We start from the raw sequence: 27,121 nt of genomic DNA, 5'->3' as shown, positions 1-27,121 counted from the left end.
TTTACATTAAGATAGCTTAAGCTATTGAGTAGCTATACATTGTTCTTTATATCAGAAATTCCACAGGAAGATAAGAGGCGAAGCAGCTAATCAGGAACAAAATGAATTTAAACAATTGCCCTCACAGGTTGGGATGTGGAGTGTTGGATGGGTGAGGGCATGACTGACATCCCATGCTTGCGTCTCTCTCAGCCTGCATATCTCAAATAGTTTAGGCTATTCTGACCTATTTTCCTTTTCTCAACATTTAGACATTTGATTATAGAAACGCTTACAAATTTTTGTATAAGGTGTAAGGAAGGGGTCCAGTTTCAGCTTTCTGCATATGGCTAGCCAGTTTTCCCAACACCATTTATTAAACAGGGAGTCTTTTCCTCATTGCTTGTTTTTGTCAGGCTTGTCAAAGATCAGACAGTTGTAGATGTGTGGTGTTGCCTCCAAGGCCTCTGTTCTGTTTCATTGTTCTTTATCTCTGTTTTGGTACCAGTATCATGCTGTTTTGATTACAGTAGCTTTGTAAAACAGTTTCAAGTTTGGTAGCATGATGTGTCCAGCTTTGCTCTCTTTGCTTAGAATTGACTTGGCTATGCAGGCTCTTTTTTGGTTCCACATGAAGTTTAAGGTATTTTTTTTCCAGTTATGTGAAGAAGGTCAATGGTAGCTTGATGGGAATAGCATTGAATCCATAAATTAACTCTAGATGGATTAAAGACTTAAACATAAGGCCTAACACCATAAAAACACCAGAAGAACACCTAGACAATACCATTCAGGACATAGGCATAGGCAAGGACTTCATGACTAAAACACTAAAAACAGTGGCAACAAAAGCCAAAATAGACAAATGGGATATAATTAAACTTAAGAGCTTTTGCACAGCAAAAGAAACTATTATTAGAGTGAACTGACAACTAACAGAATGGGAAAAAATTTTTGCAAACTACCCATCTGTCAAAGGACTAATATCCAGAATCTACAAAGAACTTAAACAAATTTACAAGAGAAAAGCACCCCCATCAAAAAGTAGACAAAGGATATGAACAGACATTTTTCGAAAGAAGGCATTTATGTAACCAACAAGCATATGAAAAAATGCTTATCATCACTGGTCGTTAGAGAAATGCTAATTAAAACCACATTGAGATAGCACCTCATGCCAGTTAGAATGGTGATCATTAAAAAATCTGGAGACAACAGATGCTGGAGAGGATTTGGAGAAATATGAATGGTTTTACACTATTTGTGGGAGTGTAAATTAGTTCAACCATTGTGGAGGACTCTGTGGCAATTCCTCAGGGATCTAGAAATAGAAATACCATTAGATCAAGCAATAGTATTACTGGGTATATGCACAAAGGATTATAAATCATTCTTTTATAAAGACACATGCACACGTTATGTTCATAGTGGCACTTTTTACAATAGCAAAGACTTGGAACCAACGCAAATGCCCATCAATGATAGACTGGATAAAGAAAATGTGGCACGTATACACCATGGACTACTATGCAGTCATAAAAAAGGATGGGTTAATCTCCTTTACAGGGATATGGATGAAATTGGAAACTATCATTCTTAGCAAACTGACACAAGAACTAAAAACCAAACATCACATGTTCTCATTCATAAGTGGGTGTTGAACAATGAGAACACATGTACACAGGGAGGCGAACATCACACACAGGGGCCTGTTGAGAGGTGAGGGGCTAGGGGAGGGATAGTAGTAGTAAGGGGATTGGGGAGGGATAACATTAGGAGAAATACCTAATGTAGATGAGTGGGGGATGGATGCAGCAAACCACCATGGCATGTGTATACCTATGCAACAATCCTGCACAATCTGCACATGTACTCCAGAACTTAATGTATAATAATAATAAAAAAGAAGTGCTTATAAATATAATTTATACACATATAAATGGTGTGTTTTTTATTATTTGTTTTTGAGTTGGAGTCTTGCTCTGTCACCCAGGCTATAGTGGGGGTGGAGTGGTGCAGTCTCAGCTCACTGCAACCTCTGTCTCCCAGGTTTAAGTGATTCTTCTGCCTCAGTGTCCTGAGTAGCTGGGATTTTAGGCTACCACCACATCCAGCTAATTTTTGTATTTTTAGTAAATATGGGGTTTTACCACATTGGCCAGGCTGGTCTCGTCTCAAGCTCCTGACCTCAAGTGATCCACCCACCTCAGTCTCCCAAAGTGCTGAAATTACAGGCGTGAGCCACCACGCCCAGCCATAAATGTCGTGTTTATTATCTTGTGATATTTAAAATTTTCATATGTAGTATTTAAAAGCAAAACCAAAGGGTATTCAAATACTTTTAAAAATACAAAACAATTATTTTTATTTGTAATGTGCCTTAGAAACAGCTCAATCTACAGTGTTGAAAATTTGCATATATAATTTAGTGAGGAATAATTCCACAGTACTCAGTAGGATATATTAGGTTTCATTAGAATAATTTTTATTAGTAAGTCACAAATTAACACTTAGGGACTTTTTAAAAGTTTGTGTTTCCAGAGAAACCTAACTTTGCGTAAAGGTTTTATGAAATCATCTAATTCATACATTATAAAAACACATTAACAAACTCTCAATTTTCTTTCCTCTTTTTAAGTATAGACAATTAATATAGAACATTTTAAAAGAGACTAGTTGAATACTGAAAATCTAATATGCAGGTAAAGTAGTTGGAGTAATTTGAAGTTTCATTGTAATACTTGTAATAACTAATTTGCTTTCAGGTAAATAAATTGCTTCCTTATAAAGCGTTCCTACCACTTATAAAAGTTATGGCAACTTGAGCATTTGACTCATCATGTCACTTTTCAGGATTGTTTTTGTTTTCAGGAATATTAGGTATTCTTTGGTTTAACTTTTGAGTTCAGGAGCACAAGTGCAAGTTTGTTACATAGGTGAACTTACGTCTTGTGGGTTTGTTGTACAGATTATTTCATCACTAAAATATTAAGCGTAATACCCATTAGTTATTTTTTCTGATCCTCTTCCTCCTCTGATAGGCGCCAGTGTATATTGTTCCCCTCTATGTGCCTATGTGTTCCCATCATTAAGCTCCCACTTACAAGTGGGAAGAGGCAATGTTTGGTTTTCTGTTCTTGTATTAGCTTGCTAAGGTTCATGTCCTCTAGTTACATCCGTAGTCCTGCAAAGGACATGATCTTGTTTCTTTCTCTCCTTTCCTTTCTCTTTCTTTTCTCTCTCCCTCTTTTGTACACTCCCTCTTCATTCTACATTTATCTTTCCCTCTTTTCTCTCTTAGTCAATTTCATTCCCTTCCTCCTTTCTCTTCTCTTTTGCCTGTATTCCCAATTATAGCAGTAACATTACTTGACATCAGTTGATGGAATTTTTTCAGTTTAAATCTTAATACTTATTTATATTACAAATTAATTATAAAACATCCTAAAATATTTTTGCCTTGAAATGTCAGGAAGAATAATATGTAAGAAATGTGTCCTATTTTAATCATATGGAACAAATATATCAATTTACATTTATATTTTCATTTAAAAACTACATATGTAGTACTTAGTATGTGTCAGACACCATCCTTAGAAGCACTTCCAAAATGTACCTGATTTAATTGTCATTATTAAATTATTAAATAATCATAATCATACCTCATTCCTTTGAGTTAGGTATATTATTATGACCATGTTATAAATGAGAATCTAAGGCACAATGAATTAGGTAATTTTGTTAAGGGCGGTCAGTTTGTGAGCAATAGAAGCAAGATTCAAACCCAGACTTTTTAGATTATGTAACCACATATTATATGTGGAGGAAAATTAAAAAAAAAAAACTCTGGACAACAAAAAGCAAATAAAATCCCTTAACAAAAGCTAAAACCTAAATTCTGTTCTTTAGACGATGTCAAAATATTATCTGTCAGGATTGTAATTCTTTTTTCTATCGGATAACTGGAGGAAGTGTTGTGCTACACTATAATAGAAAACTTTCTTAAACTTGGTTACAGAAACTGGAGATCTCTTGAGAGACAGTGAATGAAGATACGATTTTGCCTCATCCTCTCCTTATTCAGTGTTCTCAAAAGTCGTTTTTAAACTTTTACCTAAATTATTCTTAGTTCATTTATTAAAAACAAATTTAAACCCTTTGTCATATCACAGAGTATGTGTGAGTTGACTTTATGAATTAAGGCTTTTCATACATGTGTCCTGAAATAAAACTATGTTCAAAACATTTATTTCCCCATATGCAGTGTGCAGATGATAATAATGCAGCATGCTGTAATGTTACAGCAGTTACAGTCACATGGATCAGGCACATACTGGAAAGACACATGTCCCTGATCCACACACCTGTAACTGACCCCAACAAAGGCTTTCTTACATAGGTTCACTGCATCTATTATTTACTTTATAGAAAATGTGTGAAGGCGTTACGAGGGTCCTGGAATTAACATGGATTACTGTGGAATTTCCTATCAAAGCTAGTGAGATGAATATTAAAAAAAAAAAAAAACAGTCAATCAGTGTTTGACACTGACCCTTACAGAAGCTAGAGCTACTAATTTCTGAGTGCTACAATTTTTGAATATTCTAAAATAGTCCTAGTGGCAGTGCCAACAGAGTGCTATGGGATAAGAAAGTGTGGATAATCAATTGTGGCTTAAGGTTCCCAGAAAGCTTCACAGAAAAAAATGATTAGTTTATTGCAGAGACAGGAGAGAAATCAAACAGTGCAGCATGCACTAAACTGTGGCTTGTTCAGAATACGTTCGAACTTCCCATATAATTGAGTCTTGCCTTTGAAAGACAGGAGGGGTCAGGAAGGCTGGGACTAAAGACAAAATAGATAATATTCAGATCATAGTTGCTTTGAGAATATGCAGCTGTTTGGGGGTGTTTAGAAATGGTGCTATTCACGGACACATAGAAGGAAACAACATGCTCTGGGGCCTGTCGAAGCATGAGAGGTGGCAGTTTGGAGAAAAGAGACGAACGCGAAAAATAACTAAAACTAATGGGATTAGACTTCAGACCTGGGTGATGAAATAATCTGTACAACAAACCTCCAAGACACAAGTTTATCTATGTAACACACCTGCATGTGTACCCCTGAACACAAAATAAAAAGGTCTGAAAAAAGAACAATTATAACGAAAAAGGAATGTTGCTATTGTTTTATTAAATAAATGTGTATAAAGATATACATATATAACACAAATATAGAAAATACATTTTCTCAGTGTGCGTATAGAGTTAAATTATGCTAAATGCTTAGTTTTGCCTCTAGGAATCTGAATAATACTGTGACCTCCCCTAGGAAGGCTCTTTCTTCTCACAATTTTGTTTATGGTTTTTGACAAAATGGTCTCGTATCCCCATCCCCAAGCCTACGTCTTGTGTTGGTCCACACTTCCATGTTTTACATGAAACATTATGTAAAAAATAGTGTGATAGTTACTAAATCCATTATCACATGGGTAAACAATGGTCCATTATACTCTATAAACTATAGATTATTTTTGATTTAGCAGAATATGTAGTTTTGTAGAATATGGATGAGTAAAAGCTGTTTCAATTCTGCCCACAATTATTCTTGTAGATATGGAAAATGTCTCTTCAAGAACCTATTCTTCTTGTTTATTTCTACTGTGAGATTACATACCTAAAAGCCTATCATATTTCAGAAAAATATTAGGAGCTCCATATATATTAGTTTTCTTTTATTTATCCCCTTCTCAATATAGCTTCCTTTATAAAGTCTAATAACGTTCAGTGAAACATAAATCTTCTGTCAGTCCCTTGCAATGTTATTAAACAAAATTCACCTCTCTCTCTACCTCTGTGTGTGTGTGTGCATTGGGTATGTGCACATGTGTGGATGTATGAGGGCATTATTATTTCCTATCAGCTAGTCAACCTGACCTATTTCTAGAGACAGCTTAGTTACATTTCCTTCATCTAGAGAACATGAAATTCAGCTACTTTGGGGTACTAGTTTCCTTACTGACCAATCTTGACTGCAAAACATCACGAATTATTTTGCAAGTTGGAGACAGTCAATTAGCATTGTCGTTTCCTTCAACTGTATCACAATTTCTGACTAATTATTAACCACTTTTTCCCTCAGTGCGTATTCAGAAGAAAGACATGGGTTAAAATCAAAATAAGTTGATTAAAGCTGTATGTGAGCGGTAAAATCCATGATCTCAGGAGGTTTAAATTAAATTTTAAGAGGCTGTACTTTTACTGTATACCCAGATTTGTATAAACACAAATATCACCACTAAGTAAAAGTAATATCTGTCAAATTTCATATGTTTATTTATGACATGTATTGTATATCTAGTTTACCAGAAATTTTAATCTTTTTAATCTAAAATTATTTAACATATGATTATTGCTTTTGTAGATCAGCAAATTTAGGTACAATATTGTCATCAGTCCTCACATGTGACATCATTATTGAGACAAAAAGACTTCTGTATGCACACTGACAGTTTTCCCTTTGCTTGAAACACTTTAATTTGTGTAAGTAATTTAAATTCCTGGTGGAATATCTCTTAATTCCAAGGAAAAATTTTACCTCATTTATTTCTCAGGGTCACTGCTTATAGTTATTAACGTGCAAAATAATATAAAATCCACCAAAGTGTATCACTGTATAAAATTATACAAACTGATAAAAGCTCATTATTTTTACCATTCTCTCATTTACAAGCACAATTTCACCCTGTTTTACAATTTAATTATTTATATATTTTCTGGCTTATTTTGGAAACATACACGGGCATGACAGGGCCATTTAACTTTGTAAATTCCTACAGGAAGTTTCAAGTGAAGTTTTGCCCATGGGTGATACTTTAAAAGCATGTTCTGATGTTGGATTTCAATGATAGGTCTTCTTTCTCTTTCTCTACAATTATGGTGCTTCTGTCCTCACTAGTTAGCATTCCAGTCATCTTGATCCATCCTTCACTGTCCTGCTGTCTCCCAGGGCTGCTTTTCTGTTCACATTCTTTGTCACAGGTTTATCTGAGCATGTCCCTCTGATGGCATCTTACACATTTTTGTAATTGCTCAGGACTTAGCACTGTATCAGAAACTTAATAAGTATTTATTTGAGTATATTGAATTATGGTTTGCAAGGTGTTTTTTTTTTTTGAGACGGAGTTTCGCTCTTGTTACCCAGGCTGGAGTGCAATGGCACGATCTTGGCTCACTGCAACCTCCACCTCCTGGGTTCAGGCAATTCTCCTGCCTCAGCCTCCCGAGTAGCTGGGATTACAGGCACGCGCCACTGTGCCCAGCTAATTTTTTGTATTTTTAGTAGAGACGGGGTTTCACCATGTTGACCAGGATGGTCTCGATCTCTTGACCTCGTGATCCACCCGCCTCAGCCTCCCAAAGTGCTGGGATTACAGGCTTGAGCCACCATGACCGGCCACTTTGATGTTTTAAGTCATAGAACCATTGCTCTCTGTAGAACAAGACAGCAAAAAGGATGCTTTATGAAAAAAGGAAAGAAATTTCACACTTGTCATTCATCTTATAAATTCTTTGTGTCAAAATTTTAATTAATTAGAGTGAGAGTGACCTAGTTTCCTCACTGTGGAAGGACAATATATGTATGTATATGTATATATTTTGTTTAAAATGCAAGAGCTCTCTCATCCAAGAAATGTTCACTATGGAGTGATAAGCCTAGGGTGAGAACATAACATTCAGCCAGGAAAGTTTCTATCAGACTAATCTTTGAACACTGCTCAGTAGATAAGAATTTTGGGAACGTTTATAGTAAGATCCATGTTAACAGGTTTCATCAGTGACTTATTACATAGGTGACAATCAAAACATTATTGCCAAACTGAATGTTAGTTCATAGATTTATTATCTCATATACATTTTACAGCTATTTGAGGCAAGTTGCCTTCATATCTGGTTTGCAAATGTAACACTGAGAAAATAGCAAAGTAGCTATACCAGAGAAGTGAGGTCTCTTTTTCAAGCAGTGCAAACCACAGAAAAACATCAAGCAAAAGACCTAAATCTAACTCTGTTGTGAAAAGTTGTACAAATTGTACCAGTAACCAAAATAGAAGAAAAAAGACTTTTGGTCAACAGACATTTCAGGGCAAAGATTTTTGCATTGCTAAGCATAAACACATTATTCATATATAGTCAGTTAATAGATAAGGAAGTAAAAAGGCAACATTAAAGACTTTCTGTTGTACCCAGTGTATTATAATCTGAGCTAGATGTGTTCCATACACTAGATTATTTAATCCTGGTAGTAATTTACAGATGGGTATTATCTCAATTATTATAAATACATTCTACTTGGTGAGATTAAATACTTTGCTAAAGGCAGAACTGCTATCCTAGTCACCCTCATCTCTACTAATCTCTTTCTACTACCTGTGTATATCAAGTCTTTTTTTTTTTAAGACAGAGTCTCTCTCTGTCACTCAGGCTAGAGTGTAGTGCCACTATCTCAGTTTGCTGAAACCTTTGTCGCCCCCCCGCCCCAGGTTCAAGAGATTCTCCTCCCTCAGCTTCTTCAGTAGCGGGGATTACAGGTGCCACTATGCCAGGCTAATTTTTGTATTTTTAATAGAGATGAGGTTTCGCCACGTTGGCCAGGCTGGTCTCAAACGCCTGACCTCAGGTGATCCACCCACTTCAGCCTCCCAAAGTGATGGGATTACAGGCATGAGCCACCACACATGGCCAAATCATTACCTAAAGTATTTCAATTATTTAGGGAGGGGAATCCTTGTTACTTTACATTTTCCTCAATAGTGTCAAATGGTCAATCTCTTTATAGATTATCTTCCTTTTGGTATTTACAATGATTATTATTATACTTGAAACTCTCAGAAGATAACTCAAACTATAGTTTAAGAAGAGACGCTAGAAATTCTGTGTGTCATACTGGACTTTATATTTATATTTCAAATAACTGGAATTACTTTAAACAGGCTAATACAATAAACGTGCAAGGAGTATACTCAGCATTTCTTGTGTGTTGGGTATTTGTATGTTCAATGAGTCACTTATCCCATAGGAGAAGCTTAGTCACAGGATTTTTTTAAAAGCCTTGGGGTAATGCATGGAAATATCCTCCCGTGAAGACATTAAAGTCTATCACATGTGGCATATGATATAAGTTACATGAAATGTGTGCTAAGTGTGTATTTCAAAGGATAGCATGGTAAACTGATATATGTACAAACATTGCCCTGTGGATGTGTAGAATTGAGGCTCTTAATGACACTTCCATGATTTGTGAGACCATTGCCATCCTGTAAATAGTCACAGCAGCTACACTGTTCACTGTAAATAGGAAATTTTCCCAAGCTCCATCTCTCACCTTCCTGTTCAAAAATTCTTGCTCTCCTTTGACAAGCCCATCTCTTGGCTTATTGCTCTGTCTCTAGCAAGATAACAGGAGAGTCTATGCACTGACTTTCAGAGGAGGTTCCTTTGATCTATCACTTTTGAGCTGAATCTGATTCCATAGTGCAGAATCTTACACTGGACCTGTTGCCCTGTGTCTTCCCAGTAATGGAGACATTGGCTACCTTACCAAATTCCAAATATAAGAGCAGTTCACAAACCAGCTGAAGAACTCCCAAGGAAGAGTCAGGGCAAAGTCAACTTTAAGAACTGTTTTCGATGAACTATGTGAGAATAAAACAAAAACTCCCCTACTTATGTACAAGTAGCTATGTACTGACAGTTTTTACAAGGGTAATTAAACACAAGCAAATGGAGGTAAAAAATCAAAATCAATATCCTCCAGAATCAGGTATTCTTGGATTTAAAGACTTATTTGCCTACTCTGAATCTCTGAAAATACTTCTAGTATTCAATAAGTGGCATAACTTACGCAGACTAAATAAACTAGAAAATGGTGAGTTTTCATATTTACATGATGACAAGATCACATAACATAATGGGATGTCCCCAAAGCAGCTCTGAGCAAGAATAGATCAAGTGCAAAATAAAGTACTGGAGGATTTGGCTCTGCCAGTCCTTGACTCTGAGACCTGGTGCAATTACTATTGTGACCTATTTGACCTTTGTAAATCATATGACTTACTTCAAAAGTAAGGACACCAATGCCCCCACTGACCAGGGTTGTTTTCAAAGAATCAGGAAACCCAACTCCAGAAATTACCATTCACATTGTCTTCATGAATCGTGCTCCATGACCTTGCTAACACATGACCCTATAGGTGTAAGTCATGGATTTGGTTTCCAGATGATGTAAATAAAATAATGTAAACTAAAGAGTTACAGATTTTAAAATGTGACATAAATCTTAATGAGAAAGTTACTAAAAATAATGATCTTCAAGGTCACACCAAATGACAGTTAATACAGAGTACTTTAGGTCTCATAAATACTAAAACAAGAATGAAACACAGGTACCATTATTTTCAAAATATTTCTAAAGATGAAGAAATTAAGATATAGAGACTACATAACTAGACAGTGGAGGAGTGAATTCTGAAACCCAATCAAATTGACATAAAAGAATGACAACCTTTTAACTGCTAAGCTACGTCCACTATCATGCCAATTTCAAAGGATAGCATGGTATTGGCCCACTTTATTTCCTGTAAAAGAACCAACAATATCATGCATCTTCGAACATGCCAGTATATAGATGATTTTATGATTGCCAGGGTGTTTGAGATAACACACAAACAAGATACATCTCAAACTATTGAACGGAACAAGGAATTGCATGGACATACATGAACATTATGTATCTCTAGAGTTTTGGTTGATCTTTCAAGTCAGGCTGGTACAGGCTGGTTGACATTTTTGGTAAAAGGGTGGTAGTACTAAAAAAATACTTCCTTTCTCAGCTGTGACTTCTGTAACTACCTTGAGAAAAGAATCTATGCTTGATTTGTCTCTGCATTTCTGTTATCACACAGAATAAAGTTTCACACACAATAAGTGCTGGATAAAGATGATATGAATAAAAAGCAAGCCTAGGCAGTAATAGCAATGTGGGAAGGAGTAATTATTCTGTCCTGAAATTAAAAGCAAAAAAAGATGATTTAAAAAGATTTCTAGATGAATTAGAAAAAAATGTTTTTGACATCTAAGACATCTATATCCATTTTACTTACTGATATATTTTCTATTAAACTTAGAAATAATTATCTGCCAAATGGAAATAAGGTATGTATGTGAAAATGAACTGAAAGAGAAAAACATTCAGTCTATATCATGTGTTCAATGGTAATATTGATGCTATCAAATGTATTTGAAAATGTATTTGATTGGTTCTTCTACTTCATCTATTTAATAACACTTAGTGTAATATTGACCTTGGAATTTAGCAAAAAATTATTGCAGGTGAGACATGACGGCTCACACCTGGTCACACCTGAAATCCCAGCACTTTGGGAGGCCGAGGTTGGAGAATCTCTTGAGTTCAGGAGTTTAAGACGATCCTGGGAAACATAGTGATACAATGTCTTTACAAAACAATTTAAAAATACATATATATATATCCAGGAGTGGTGGCATGCACCTGTAGTCCCAGCTCCTTGGGAGGCTGAAGCAGGAAGGTCCCTTGAGCCCAGGAGCTCAAGGCTGCTGTGAGCTGTGATCCAAACCATTTTTGAAGTCAGAATAGAGTATCAGTGTGATTGTATCTAGCCTGTGTGCGTTACATGTGCAGAGTACAACACATTTCTGTGGGTACTTCTGAAATTTCAATCACCATCGTCCAGAATTCACTTCTACAGTTACCAACAAATATTTAGTAGGCACTGAATAAGTGCTAGCCACTGAGTTATAAATACAGACTTACATACTTCACTCCCAGGGACTGTATTCTACCATGGAACTAGATCTTCTGTAAGACCGAGAAACATATAATTAGAGAGTCTGGGTGTTTGAATCACATCATTGCTATGAGTCCATTGTAAAAATAGCCTCCTAGTTCCAGATGTATTTTAATGTTTCTCAGTTTTGGTTCTAAAGATTCCCATTAAAATAAAATAAACATTGTTACTTAGCTGAATAAGAAGTTTCTGTTATGAGCATTTTATTATTTAAAAAGAGTTATCTTCCCTGCGGCACCACGTCACTGAGGTGGTAACGCCTGAGCGATGGTTTCTATGCATGTGAACAGCATTTATCATCTTATAGGAAAAAAATCTAACCAAAAACTTTTTTTTTTTTATGAGATGGAGTTTCTCTGCTGTTACCCAGGCTGGAGTGCAATGGTGCGATCTCGGCTCACTGCAACCTCCGCCTGCTGAGTTCAGGCAATTCTCCTGCCTCAGCCTCCTGAGTAGCTGGGATTACAGGCACGCGCCACCATGCCCAGCTAATTTTTTGTATCTTTAGTAGAGACGGGGTTTCATCATGTTGACCAGGATGGTCTCGATCTCTTGACCTCGTGATCCACCCGCCTTGGCCTCCTAAAGTGCTGGGATTACAGGCTTGAGCCACCGCACCTGGCCCCAAAAACTTTAAAGGCATTTTAAATTGGCTTCAATTGATTGGAAGCCTTTTTCTTTTCATATGACCAGGTTGTCTACTTTCCCAGTTCACTGACTTGGTGGCCTAAGTCTCTTCAGGCTGCTATAAAAAAAAAAAAATGGTTTGTAAACAACAATTTATTCCTCACCGTTCCGGAGGCTGAAAGTCTGGGATCAGGATGCCAGCATGGTTGGGTTCCGGTGAGAGCCCTCCTCTGAGTTGCAGATTGCCTATGCCTTGTTTCCTCAGGTGGCAGAAAGAAGATGAGAGAGCTCTCTGGGGGTTCTTCTCTTATAAAAGAAACTAATCCCATTCATATGGGTTCCACCTCATGACCTAATCACTTCAAAAAGGCCCAACCTGTTAATATAATCACATTGCAGGTTAGGAATTCAAAATATGAATCTTATAAGGACATACACATTAAGTCCTCAATACTTAATATAAAAGGAAATTAAACGTTTTAAGGTGTTCTAATTTTTCTTCATTGTTGATGACTTTTCATAGCATTACTTCCTGGATGGTATATGAGAACAAAATGCTGACATCTCACATGGTTCTTAGAAAGATTATCTAGTACTAAGAACTATTACGTGACTTATTTAATTCTCTGGAAATTTTATAATGAAATATACAATTTCTACACACTACTTTAAAATGCAGTCAATGCAATTTTTAGCAAAGCTTTGGAGTGGATTCTGCCACCATTTGTAGTAACACAGGGAGGCATGGTGAAACTGGTTCTTACTGCTTCTGTGGCTGGGTGCTACTGCGGCCAATGCAGTACTGCAAAAATGAAACACTGTGTTGATTACATTTCTTTCACCAACTATTCTGCCGATAAGGTGAATTAGTTTATATGTCTAACCACCATTCCTTTTCTGAGAGAGGTGCATCAGGTTCCTGAGAGATCACTACTATTGTGTCATTGAATCATAGTTTTATTATTTTCACTGAGAAAATTTTATTTCTCAAGTGTTAAATATCTCTACAATTTAGAATGTCTCATGCCTAGCTCTCTAAAGCCACAGAACTTACCAAAAATAGTCTTAATATCTGTAAATATTGACTTTTGGTTAAAAGTCTAGGCTCTGTAGTTAAACTGCCTGGAATGAAATCTTAGCTTAGACACTGATTAAATATGTGACCGTGAACAACATCATTTCTCTCTGCCTGAGTTTCCTAATATACAGAAAGAGAAAAATCACATCAGCTTTATAGGGTGTTTGTTAGGTTTAAATAAGATAGTACATGAACAACAATGTTTTGCCGAAGCAGGCTCATAATGGATATTAGCTACAGTCCTTACCATTGCCTCTGCTGCTTTCTGTCACATATCACCATAGGAACAAAGGGAATAACTAGACTCAAAAGTTTTCTGGTAGTTCTCATCTATGTGATGCAAATAGATGAATTTTGAATACATGGTGTGGATTTGTGATATTTTTAGGCTTTTGCATTTGCATAGATAAGTATGGCTTTTTAAAGAATCAAGTTATCAGATCATTTCATGTTCAGATATTAAAAAATAATAAAAATGGAAAGGTACATTGAATATGGGATAATTTAGGGAATATAGCAATAAGGAGATGGCAATGCAACAAGGCGGAGTGAAGAGAGGGGCAGAGAGATAAATGAGCAAAACTTTCTTTTCTTTTGCAAGCTCTGTTGTTTATAGGATAAGCTGAATTGTTTTGCAATCTAGCACTGATAATTTGCATGGGAAGAGCAGCAGGCTGTGTATGTGCATGTGTGTGTGAGTTCAAGTGGTTTTTTTACATTACTATTGAGACACAAACTTGTCCCATGACAATTGACTGAGTATTATATATCACAGCAAAGAAGGTGTAGATGCAGAAACTTAATTTCTGTGGCTAAAAAATGGCTGAAGGTAAAGATGTCACCAAATAGACATTGTTGGCCCCCAAGCTAGTATTGACTCAAAATGGAGAGTACTAAATAGGCGTTTGTAGACACAAACTGCCATGAAGTAATTCATTTATAAGAAAGGCACTAATCTTAAATAGTACTCAACTCGTTAATTTCTGTACTATTACTATTAATCAGCATGAACTGATATGATGCAGCAGTAGTCATAAGTTTTATTTCAAATTCTGCAATAATTATTGTGTCATCATGTTATCACATACCAATTGGAGAGTATTGCCATGAGATGATATAAAAATAAAGATGATTAATGACTATCCTAATTATAATAGTAAGTAAATCAAAAGTATCAGTTAGCTACCACTCTTTTTGGTTAGTGCATGCATGTAAAAAATTGTCTGGTAAACAAATTATGACGTGTGAAACTTAGATATTTAGCTATGAAAACTTTCTGTGTTCATCTCTTTCTGTACAGCTTATATAATGTTTCGAAAATTATTATAAATGCTGGCATTTTTAAAACACGTTTTCAAGAATGTGTTTGAAAATTCTCTTGGCATCAGAATTTAAGAGGTATACACATATGCAGTTATATACAGTTATATACACTTTACTAAAAATTGTTTTCTTTTGACTTACCCTCTGATGAGTAACATTTCACAAGGTTACTCAGGTAACCTTGAGTAAATTATTCCATTTGGCTGATCCTTAGTTTCTTCTCCATGAATGGTGATCAAATGTCTACTGTCCTTTGAAAGCCAAATTAAGATAGGGGTTATCAAGCAGCAAATTGCCATAAAATGTGTTATGCATATTTCATCAGATTTGTATTATTGTTATAAGATGTGTTTGTATGTATATCCTCCTTAGTGACCATGAGATCATCCAGGGTAGAAGCTCTGGAAATTTAGAAGAGAAAGAAAAACAAATGGAGGGAGTAGAAAACACAAAGAAATTTTCTCGGTGGTGTTTGTTCCATAAGCTCTAAACAGTAGGCCACCAGTGTCCTTGAGAATCTTTCATTTATCTGTCCGTACGTTATAATTATATCTGTCACTCTCCTTTATTATCAGAAGATTTGCCCAGTTCATTTTAAAGTCTATCTTGTCCTTTGTACTGACTGCCATGCATGTCTGATGAAATATAACAAACTGAACAGAGGTGCCATTATTCAAGCAATCTGATAAAAAGCTGCAGTTGTGAGGTACACTGAAGAATATATTTGATTTCTTCAGGGAATCAAAAGCATTTCACATTTAAATTATTTTCTTGAGACTTTTATGTGAATATACTACAGTTTATCATGCAGAAATACTGTGTATCCTTTTTTCTTTCTTTTGTAAAAGAGAACAAACGGGATAGATATAGTAATGAGTTATTACTAAGGTATCAGCTTTTCTCACATTACACAATATCTACAGGAAGAGGAATGGTGTTTCCATCAAAATTTGATTTTTACATTGATATTTTTATAAAATTTGTGTCTAATTTAAATCTTAAGGTAGTATTGCAAATAGCCACACACACACTTTTTCTAAATTTGGTGAGTCTTCCATTTCACATAATTACAGGAAGTCCTCTCTTTATGTGATTCCTATCTGCAAGAATTTCGTTTACTGGAATCCATTTAAATAATACCAGTCTTCCAACAACGCAGTTCAATTGCAATCCACAGCATAGTCACCATAATTGCATAAATTACAGACATTGCTGCTAGGCCTTCAGTCTACAATTCACCACATAAAGAGGAGACACACATCATGAACAGTAACCAATCACGTCACTTCTTTCAAAATCTGCAGTGAATGGTCACTTCGCATGTATAATTCAGTTTTTGCTGAGACAGGGACTTCATCCTCCTCTGTTCTGAACAGTTGAAGCTCCCAAAATGCCCGTGGCTACAGTTTGCTCACAGTGTTCACAAATCAGTTTGAAACATGAATATTATTAATAGGCTTTTGTTTCTCTAGAGTATTAAAGTCGAAGTTACCAAAGATTTAAATAAATGTTTCCCATACATGAAAACTCTTTAATGACCTCACTTGCAAGTTTTCTGACGCATCGGAGAGCTAGAATCTGCTCTTAACCTGGAGAAGTTAGTAATATTTGCCAGAAATTATGTAATAGTTCACAGACAAGTCTATAAAAACAAGATAATGTTTCCTGTGCTTTTATGTGTAAATTATTTAGAAAAGGGGAAATATAATTTTTGAAAGAAAAAAGACTTGTAAATTTTGCCTTTCTCTTTTTCTAATTTCTAATACAGTTTGCTATGGGTGAAAAGGAGGAAAAGAAACTTAATTTTTGAAGTCAGTAGTTCATTTTGTCAGTTCTCTGGGTTAAAAATATATAGATTGATTTTAAAGAACATTAAAAACTGTCATCTGGAACAGTCTAAAGCGAATGAGTAGTCATAAATTCATCATTCTCTGATTATGTAATGATTCTAAAAAATGAACAGTATGCACACTTCTCATTGTAATATGTGTTGGAATCTTCTCCAAATTAATACCTGCATGTTTTATGATGCATATCCATATGTATACTTGTAGCTGTTTACGTGCAAATGGTAACTACTTTAACCAAACAATTTCCCCCATTTTCTTAATATTTCCATTGGGTAATCAGCTTCTTTAGGGAAATACTGAGTAATAATAATAAATATAAAGCCAGTAATTTGGGTCTGCTTCTTTTCTCTAAGCAGCATGTTCAATGAGAAAAACACATAAAGATGCTCCTCGATGTACAATGGGGTTACAAGTCAATAAATCTATTATATGTTAAAAATAATATAAGTTCAGGGCCAGGCGTGGTGGCTCAAGCCTGTAATGCCAGCACTTTGGGAGGCCGAGGTGGGTGGATCATGAGATCAAGAGATCGAGACCATCCTGGTCACCATGGTGAAACCCCATCTCTACTAAAAATACAAAAAATTAGCCGGGCATGGTGGCATGTGCCTGTAGTCCCAGCTACTCAGGAGGCTGAGGGAGAATTGCCTGAGCCCAGGAGGCGGTGGTTGCAGTGAGCCGAGATCGCGTCATTGCACTCCAGTCTGGGTAACAAGAGTGAAACTCCGTCTCAAAACATAATAATAATAATAATAATAATAATAATATAAGTTGAAAATGTATTTAATAGCTAGCACACATCATAGCTTAGCAGAGCCTACCTTAAACATGCTCAGAATACTTATATCAGCCTACAGTTGAGCAAAATTATGTCACCTGAGGTCTGCTTTATAATAGCATTGAATACACCATGTAATTTGTTAAACACTGTACTGAAGGTAAAACACAGAGTGTCTGATCACTCGAAGTGTGATTCTACTCAACACTCATTTGCTTTTGCACCATCAGAAAGTTGAAATGTTGTAAGGCAAATAATCCTGAATTGGGGATTGTCGTTTACTTTTTAACAAAAAAAGGAGTAGAGGATTCTTTGTGTGTTTCTACTATTTCTTTATTGAAAGTTAGTTCCAGGTCTGTAAATTCTGCCGTTACTACCTTCCCCTAAACTCTCCTCCCCATTTTGTACTCACCCTCACCTCGTCTCTGTCTTGCAATGGTCAAGTTGGCATGAATTAATAATTGTTTAATCTGTAGATTCAGCGGTGTTCAGAGATTGTATAAAATGGGCAAACTCAGTGACTACATTGAACAATGGAAATGTGGCCTTTCCATTGATAATGACTTGGGTTAGATTCAAATCAAGGACCTAAAAAATTTAAGGTTCTACAACCCGTTGCTAATGTGCTGAGACATCCAGTGATGCCCAGGGGTCCTTCTGGAATGGCTAGCTTTAAAATGCATAAATGTGGTCAGAGATGATATTGTAACTAGCAAACAAGAAATGTGTCTTTTAGGTTCCTGGAAATAATGGCACATTTACGTTTTTCATCTCTAGTTACTGTCATCTCTGCAGTCTTATCTAGTCTTCTACACTTCCTTTTGTCTTGTAAAAATGTTTTTCTGTCAGAGTTTATGCTTTCATACAATAAACATTTACATAGAGGGCTGTCATGGTGGTGAACACTTAAAATGCATTTAGAAAATGCAGTTTGATGTTGTATTTGAATTGACATTTTCCCTACATAAAAACCTTTAAAACTTATACCAGTAAAGACCGACTTCCTAAAAGGTGGCCTCCTTTTATGCATACTAAAAGTTATCCTTTTGGAAATTGCAGAAGCATCTAATCAGTGCTTGCTAATTGTAGATGCTTTCAGCCAGAGCATGCAATTGGGCACAAAATTAGCAAACTGAAGAAATGTTTAATTGCATGTGCAATTTTAACCTATTGTCAAGAGGGAAAATAGAAAGGATGAAAATGGCCATTTTGATTGTGGTTAACAAGGACTTAAAATAGATAAAGAGTTTGCACCCTTGAGGAACAAACCTCGGTTCCAATATTTAGTTGTGTGACTTTGTCAAGTCTCCTGGTTACTGTAAGCATCAGTCTTCCTTTTTAATTTGTAAATGGGAATCATAATAATTTCATTGCAAAGTTTCCATGGATGTATCAGATAGAAGCTTGAAATCACCTAACATGCTGTAAATCACGTATACAGTAGCCACTCAGGCAGTGATTGCTATTATGACTACTATTTTGAATATTAGTAATCCTGATGCTTATCCTTCAATAAAGCAAATCAAAATGTCGTCTATTCTTTCCCTACAGTTCATCAGCCACTATGGTGTAAAACTGCCATGAAATACATCATCCATTATGCTCTTCAGTATTCCTTACCTTGAACTGTAATATACAGTAAAAGCACTGGACTTGAGATGAAGGAAGTGAGTTTTAATTCTGATTGTGTCACTTACTTGAGTGATCTTGAAGAAATCCCTTGATATCTCTGAAAATCAGGCTTCTTAGCTGTAAAGTAGAGACAATACCTACTTCAAAAGATCAAAGAGAGAACAAAAACAAAGATAGTATTGTGCTTGACGTATTAGGTGCTTAATATTGTTCAATTAAGGTTAATGCAATGGCTCTGAACATAGTAAATCTTCTAGAATTTATGATAACAAGTTTGTTTCACTTTCATATATTTTCTTATATTGATGTTGTAAATTAGGTGTCTTACTTTTTAGCATTATGTACAAAAGGAATCTGCAAGCAGAAACAGTTAATTTATTCAATCACAATTTTAGAACTCTACTTTGTTTCTTCTTAATGTGTTTTGAGGTTTTTTCTTTGATTTTCTTATTGTACATTTGATTTATTGGAAATTGTTTAGACATTAATTACTACTAAAGTAAGCTAGGCTTCAGCATCCTTAGAATAGGGAATGATATTGTAAGATATAAGTTTAATTCTTATTATACCAAAATATTGGAATTTGACAAGTAATCCCCCTCTCTCGGTTCTGTTTCCTTATCTATTATATTGAGTTCTACTAACATTAGTATTTTTATCAGTGTCAAATGAAATATTGAGAAGAAACCACCATGGCACATGTATACCCGTGTAACAAACCTGCCTGATCTGCACATGTATCCCAGAACTTAAAGTATAATAAATAAATTTTTTTAAAAAGTAAAGCAGTATAATTATTTATTTTTATTTGAAGCTTTGGGATGTGCAGGGTGTGCAGGTTTGTTGCATATGTAAACACAGGCCACAGTGGTTTGTTGCACCTATCAACCTAGGTATTAAGCCCAGCATGCATTAGCTATTTTTCTTAATGCTCTCCCTCCTCCTGGCCCCTTCCCCCAACGGGCCCCAGTGTGTGTTGTTCCCCTCCCTTTGCTCATGTGTTCTCACTGTTCAGCTCCTAAGTGAGAACAAAAAAGCAGTGTAATTGTTTAAAATTCCAGATTAAAAAAATCATTTCACATAAAGTACGAATATTTGCATCTTGGTTTTATAAAGCTAAAAATAATATTTTTGTTGAAAAAAAATGATGCATTGTTTAAGAATACAATTGGAGAATAAGAAAGGTAAGTGAAGAACTGAGAGAAGCAAGGGACACAATTAAAACTCAGCATCTGGAGAGCTGAGGAAGAGACTTGCTGTTGTAAAGAATAGACAAAGGGCTAAACAGAAAATAATTTAGGGTTATGTATAAACGATACTTTCATTTTGTGACAGGTGTAAGTTCTCTTTGTAGATTTACACTTTTCCACGTGGATATCCGCTTGTTCTGGTACCATTTATTTGTTGAAAAGACTACTTCCTCCATTGACTTGCCTTTGCACCTTTGTCAAAGAACATTGACTAAATATTTGTGTGGGTCTCTTTCTGGGCTGTCTATTCTGTCCCATTGATCTATTTGCCTATTCTTTCAGTGATGCCACCCAGTCTTGATTGATGTAGCCTAATATAGAGTCTTGAAATTGGGTAGGACAGGTCCTCTTTGTCATCCTTCAGTATCTTGTTGGCCATGCTGGGCCTTTTGCCTTTCCATATAAACTTTAGAATCAGTTTGCTGACAGTTACAAAATAAATTACTGGAATTTCGGTTAAGATTGCATTCAGTCTATAGCTTTAGTTGGAAAGAACTCAGGTTGTATTAATACTGAGCTTTCTATTCATGATTATGGAATATCTTTTTTTTTTTTTTTTTTTTTTTTTTTATTTGAGACAGAGTTTCTCTCTTGTTACCCAGGCTGGAGTGCAATGACGCAATCTCGGCTCACTGCAACCTCCACCTCCTGGGTTCAGGCAATTCTCCTGCCTCAGCCTCCTGAGTAGCTGGGATTACAGGCACGCGCCACCATGCCCAGCTAATTTTTTGTATCTTTAGTAGAGACGGGGTTTCACCATGGTGACCAGGATGGTCTCGATCTCTTGACCTCGTGATCCACCCGCTTCGGCCTCCCAAAGTGCTGGGATTGCAGGCTTGAGCCACCGTGCCCAGCCCGCTCATGGAATATCTTTACATTTATTCAAATCATCTTTGATTTAATGTAATCAACATTTTGCAAGTTTTCTCATATAGATTGTATACATATTTTGTAGGCCTTATATCTAAGCATTTCATATTTTTTGGCTAATATGAATTATGTTTTTAATTTTAAATTCTAAGTGTTCATTGCTGGTATATAGTAAAACAACTTTGGTACGTTAACCCTGAATCCTACAACATTACTATAACTGCTTCATTCTTCCCGTAACTTCTTTGTTGACGCTTTGGAATTTTCTGCATAGGTGATCATAGTATTTGCGTCCTGATGCAAGTTTTAGTTCTTTCTCCCCAGTCTGTGTAAGTTCATTTCCTTTTCTAGTTGTATAAGCTAGTACTTCCATTACAATGTTGAATTGGAGTGGTGAGAGCAGATATTCTTGCTTTGTTCTCTGTCTTAGGGGAAAGCATCCAGTTTCACCCTGTTTACTGTGATATTAACTACAAAAACTATGTTTTTGTCAGTATCGGCTATCAACTAGAAATAGTTCCCCTCTAATTTTTTCAGAGTTTTTATGAGAAAAGTGTGTTGGATTTTGTCAAATGCTTTTTTAGCATTATAGATATGACTATACGATATTTCTTAGCCTATTGTGATAAATTACATTGATTTTTAAATTAATGAATTTTTTTGAAATAGGGTCAGTCTCACTCTGTCACCCAGGCTGGAATGCATTGGCATGGTCATGGGTCACTGCAGCCTTGACCTTCCTGGCTCAGGTGATTCTCCCACCTCAGCCTCCTGCACAGCTGGAACTACACGCCCACATTACCATCCACAATTATTATTATTATTTTTGTATTTTTTATAAAGAGGGAGTTTGTCATGTTGCCTAGGCTGGTCCTGAACTCCTGGGCTCAAGCAATTCATCTATCTCAACCTCCCAAAGTGCTAAGATTACAGGCATGAACAATTATGCCAGGCCAATTAATGTTTAATTTACAAATAAGCATTGTATATATTTAGCATCTACAACATCACGTTTTAAATATGGCTATTTTGTGGAATGGCTAAATAGCTAATTAACATATGTATTACCTCACATTGTTATTCATCCGGTTTGGAATTTGAACCAACCATTATACGTGGAATAAAGCCCACTTAATCATTGTGTATAATTCTTTGTATACATTGGATTTGATTTGCTAAAATTTTGTTGTAGATTTTTTGCATTTATATTCATGATAGATATTAGTAATTTTCATTTCTTAATATGTCTTTTTGTAGATGTGATATTGGAGTGATGCTGGCTTCCTAGAATGAGTTAGGATGTATTCCCTGTGTTTATATTTTCCATAAAATTTGGAAAAAATTGAGTTAAATTCTTCCTTGGTAGTTTGGTAGACTCACCAGTAGAAACATCTGGGACTGATGCTTTCTGTTTTGAAAGGTAACTAATTGTCGATTTAATTTATTAGACCTATTCAGATTATGTATTTCTCCTTGTGTGCAATTTTTATATTGTGTCTTCTGTAGAATTGGTCCACTTCATCTAGGTTATGAAATTTGTAAGCATGAAATTGTTTAAAGTACTTATGCATAATTTCTTAATGTCTATGAAGTCAATGTTAATTACTCTTTTTCATTCCTGATCATAGTCTTTTGTGTGTTTTCTCTTTTTTCTGGTGAGCTTGGTTAGAGGATTATCAATTGTACTGAACATTTCAAAGAACCAGCTTTGGGTTTTATTCATTTACTCTACTAATTTTCTGTTTTCAATTTGATTTCTTTCTACCCTAATTTATATTACAGATTTGCTTCTGCTTACTTCAGATTTATTTTGCTTTTATTTCTCTAGTTTTCTAAAGCAGAAACTTTTATTTACTTTAGATCTTTCTTTTCTAATACATGCATTCAATGCTGTGAATTGCTCTCTAATCACTAGTTTTGTTGTATCCCACACATTTTGAAAAGTTGTACTTTAATTTTCACTTGAAAGTATTTTTTTCATACTTCTTTGACTCACATATTACTTAAAATTTATTTTATGCTGCAAATATTATGGAATTTTCAGCTATCTTTGTTTTTTACTTTGACTTTAATTTCATTGTGGACTAACAGTATACTTTAAATAACTTCAACAGTTTAAATTCATTAAGTTGTGTTTTGGAACCTAGAATATGTATAACCTGGTAAATGTGCCATGTAGGCTTAAGAAGAATATATATTTTGTGTTGTCAGATGATGTAATTAAAACCAGGTAATTGATGGTGCTGTTCTGATTAACTGAGTCTTATTTGCTGCATGTTGACTGTCAATTGCTGATAGTAATAATAATAATTTAGATAGGGGGTATCATAGTCTTCCACCATAATAGTGAGTTTATTTATTTCTCTTTGCAGTTCTATCAGTTTTTATCCATGTATTTTGACACTCCATTAGGCATAGAAACAATAAGGATTATTATGTTTCACTGGAGAGTTTATACCTTTTTAAATTTATGTTTTATTTTTAGTTTTTTGAGACAGGGTCTTGCTCTGTTGCCCAGGCCTGGAGTGCACTGGCACAGTGTTGGCTCACAGCAACCTCTGTCTTCGGGGTTCAAGCAGTTCTCCCCACTTAGGCTCATGAGTAGCTGGGACTACAGGAATGTGCAACCACACCTGGCTAATTTTTGTATGTTTTGGTAGAGACAGGGTTTCATCAAGTTGGCCAGGCTGGTCTTGAACTCCTGACCTCAAGTGATCTTCTCTTTGAAGTCTCCCCAAGTGTTGGGATCATAGGAGTGAGCCACCACTCCTGGCCATTTTTTTTTTTAAATGCCTGACAATTTTCCTTGATCAGAAGTCTGCTTTGTTTATAATTAATATAGTTACTCTAGATTTTTTTGGTTACTGTTAGCATGCTATATCTTTCTCTATCCCTTTATCTTAATATATCTGTGTCTTTATATTTAAAGTGAATTTCTTCTAGGCAACACATAGCAGGATCTTGTTGTTTAATCTGCATTGATAGGCTCTGTCTTTTGATTGGTATATTCAGAACATTCACATTTAAAGTGATTATTGATATATGTATATTAATACCTACCATATTTATATTTTCTACCCATTGTCTTTGTTTTTGTTTTTTTCATTTTGTTTTGTTTTACATATTTTGCTGCCTTCTCCAGTTTGAATTGGAATTTTATATTATTCTACTTTCTCTTACCTCCTTTTTACTTCTATTTTACTTGTTTTAACGAATCAAAATCTACTTTCAAATAACACTATCTTACTTCACAGGCGATATAGGTACATTAATATATTATCAATTCCCCCCATGTCGTCATGTATAACATTGCTCTCATTCATTTCTTATTTACCCATAAGCTAGAACCATCCAATATATTGTTGGGATTATTAATTAGAACAAATTTTATGCTGTTGTAATTAATAATTTATCTTTTATGAGAAAAAAATATATTTATTTTACCTTCATTTGTTTCTTCTCAAAAAGTTTTTTATATGGATCCAAGTTTCTAATCTATATCATTTTGTTTTCTCTGCATAATGTCTTTTAATATTTCTTAAGAGGGAGGCTTACTGGCAAGAATATTACTTCAAGTTTTGTTTTTCTGAGAAAGTCGTTATTCCTGTTTAAATAATTTCACTTAATAGAGTTCTAGGTTGAACTTTAATTTGTTTCTATTTAAATATCTAAAATTTCATTCCACTCTCTTCTTGCTTACATGATTTCTATACAGTGCTGGCCTCCGCCAACCCTTCTTGGTTTCTTAAGATTTTCTTTTTGTTTGATTTTCTGCAGTTGGAATATTATATGCCAGGAGGTGGACTTTTAGCTGTTTATCCTGTTTAGTGCTCTGAGTTTCCTAGAACAGTGATTTGGTGTCTGTCTTTAATTATAGCCATTATTACTTGGACTCTTTCTTCTGTTCCTTTCTCTCACTCTCTTCTCCTCATATGATTTGCTTTATGCACATTACACATTTGTAACATTCATGTCTGTGTAGAATACGCTCTTCCATATTTTTTATTTTTTTGCTCTTTACATTTTAATTTAAAAAGTTCCCATTGCCATACCTTCAAACATATTGATTATTTCCTGGACTGTGTCCAGTGTACTAATGAACCCATCCAAAGCAGTCTTTATTTTTATCATTTTTTCTTTCTTTCTAGTACTTCTTTTCAATTCTTTCTTGGAGTTTTCATCTCTCTGCCTGCATAAGCTGTGTATTCTTCCATGTTGTTTGTTTTTATCATTTGAGCTTTTAATATACTCATCATAGTGATTTTAAATTCCCAGTTCAATAATTGTTAAGTTTCGGCTATATCTAAGTATGGTTGTGTTGTTTGTTTTGTCTCTTTACTCTGTGTTGTCTGACTAACATGACTTGTAAGATATGAAGCATCAGGGAAAATAAAAGACATAGTGCCTTAGCCTGAGGGTTTAGTTGGTCTGCCTGGGAGTTAAGCCATATTTACTATTTGCTATAGTTATGTGTGTTAGAGACCAAAATGTTTTTGTCTCCCTGTTGTCATTGGGTTGCCACGGAGAATTTATCTTAAATAAGATCTGATACATGTAGGCTTTTCACTTGTATTCCCCCATTATTATGCAGGAATTCTACTGACGTGGTAATAAGGTGTGAGGGAGGATAGGCATACTACAGTCTCCTAATTAGGTCTCAGTGTTTTAGTGAGCCTGGGCCCCTGGGTTGTAACCTTCACAAGGTTTTTCAGCTTCTTATCCTCTTATGTAAAAAGGCTAGAGGGAGCTGGGGTTAGGTATTGCTCTTCTTTACGATTGATTAGGTTCTGGTAAAACCTAATAAATTTAGGTTTTGGTTTTAATCAAATTAGGTTCTGGTTTTACCAGAACCTAATCAATCTTAAAGAAGTCTGTTCATTGGTCTCTAGTAAACTAGTTTTCCTTGAGGGTAGGCCTTTGTTAAGAATGGAATATTCTAGGCCAGGTGCAGTGGCTCACACCTGTAATCCCAGCACTTTGGGAGGCCAAGGTGAGAGAATCACCTGAAGTCAGGAGTTGGAGACCAGCCTGGCCAACATGGCCAAACCCTATCTCTACTAAAAATATAAAAATTAGCTGGGTGTGATGGTACATGTCTGTAATTTCAACTACTTGGAAGGCTGAGGCACAAGAATCTCTTGAACCTGAAAGGCAGAGGCTGCGGTGAGCTGAGATTGTGCCACTGCACTGCAGCCTGGGTGACAGAGTGAGACTCTGTCTCGAATAAAAAAAGAAGAGAATATACAGGGTGTATTTCACAATCTGTAGTCTCCACTTGCCCTTCTAGAAGAACAAAGGGATTTTTCTCCCATCTTTAACTGAAGAACCTGGTAGACCTCTTGGATGTGAATCTAATGAGAGTGTGGCCTCTTCCAAGACTGGACCTCCAGGGGTTTTCATCCCTCTAACTAGTCTATACCCAGTGTCCAATCATTAGTCAATTATCCCTTCAGGTTTCTAGTTGTTGGCTATAGTGCTGACTTCTCTGGGTGTGCGATGATTGATTCTGTGTATCCACCTGTCTGTCTGGCTTCGAAGGGGGTTTGCTCTATGATCCTAATTATCTGAAGGGTCTAAGAAGAATTAGTAATTTTCAGTTTAGTCAGCATTTTCCTTATTGTGAGGACCAGAGTGATGATTTCTAAACTCTTTACAAATCAGATAAGACTAACTCTGCTTTTTAAATTAATAAAAAAGGTAATAATAAGTGTGTAGTAAGTAGATAATTTCAGTTATCTGAAAGTCTGACCTTCAGGAAGCTCAATTTTACCTAAAGGCATTATACATGTATGTTGTATAAGGCAGTGAAAATATATTATGTGGGGGTATTCAAAGGAAGATATGGCAGAA

General features: G+C 35.5%; 1 protein-coding gene across 1 annotated transcript in view; it reads left to right on the top strand.

The window, feature by feature from the left end:
* The window catches only part of CNTNAP2 (contactin associated protein 2), a 2,303,447-nt gene that overhangs the window by 529,047 nt on the left and 1,747,279 nt on the right, over positions 1–27,121 (top strand). The gene's annotated exons all lie outside the window — the stretch shown is intronic.

The sequence above is a fragment of the Callithrix jacchus genome, chromosome 11 (assembly GCF_049354715.1).
Source record: "Callithrix jacchus isolate 240 chromosome 11, calJac240_pri, whole genome shotgun sequence".
In the NCBI taxonomy this organism is placed as follows: Eukaryota; Metazoa; Chordata; class Mammalia; order Primates; family Cebidae; genus Callithrix; species Callithrix jacchus.
This window is presented reverse-complemented; position numbering and strand designations above follow the sequence as displayed.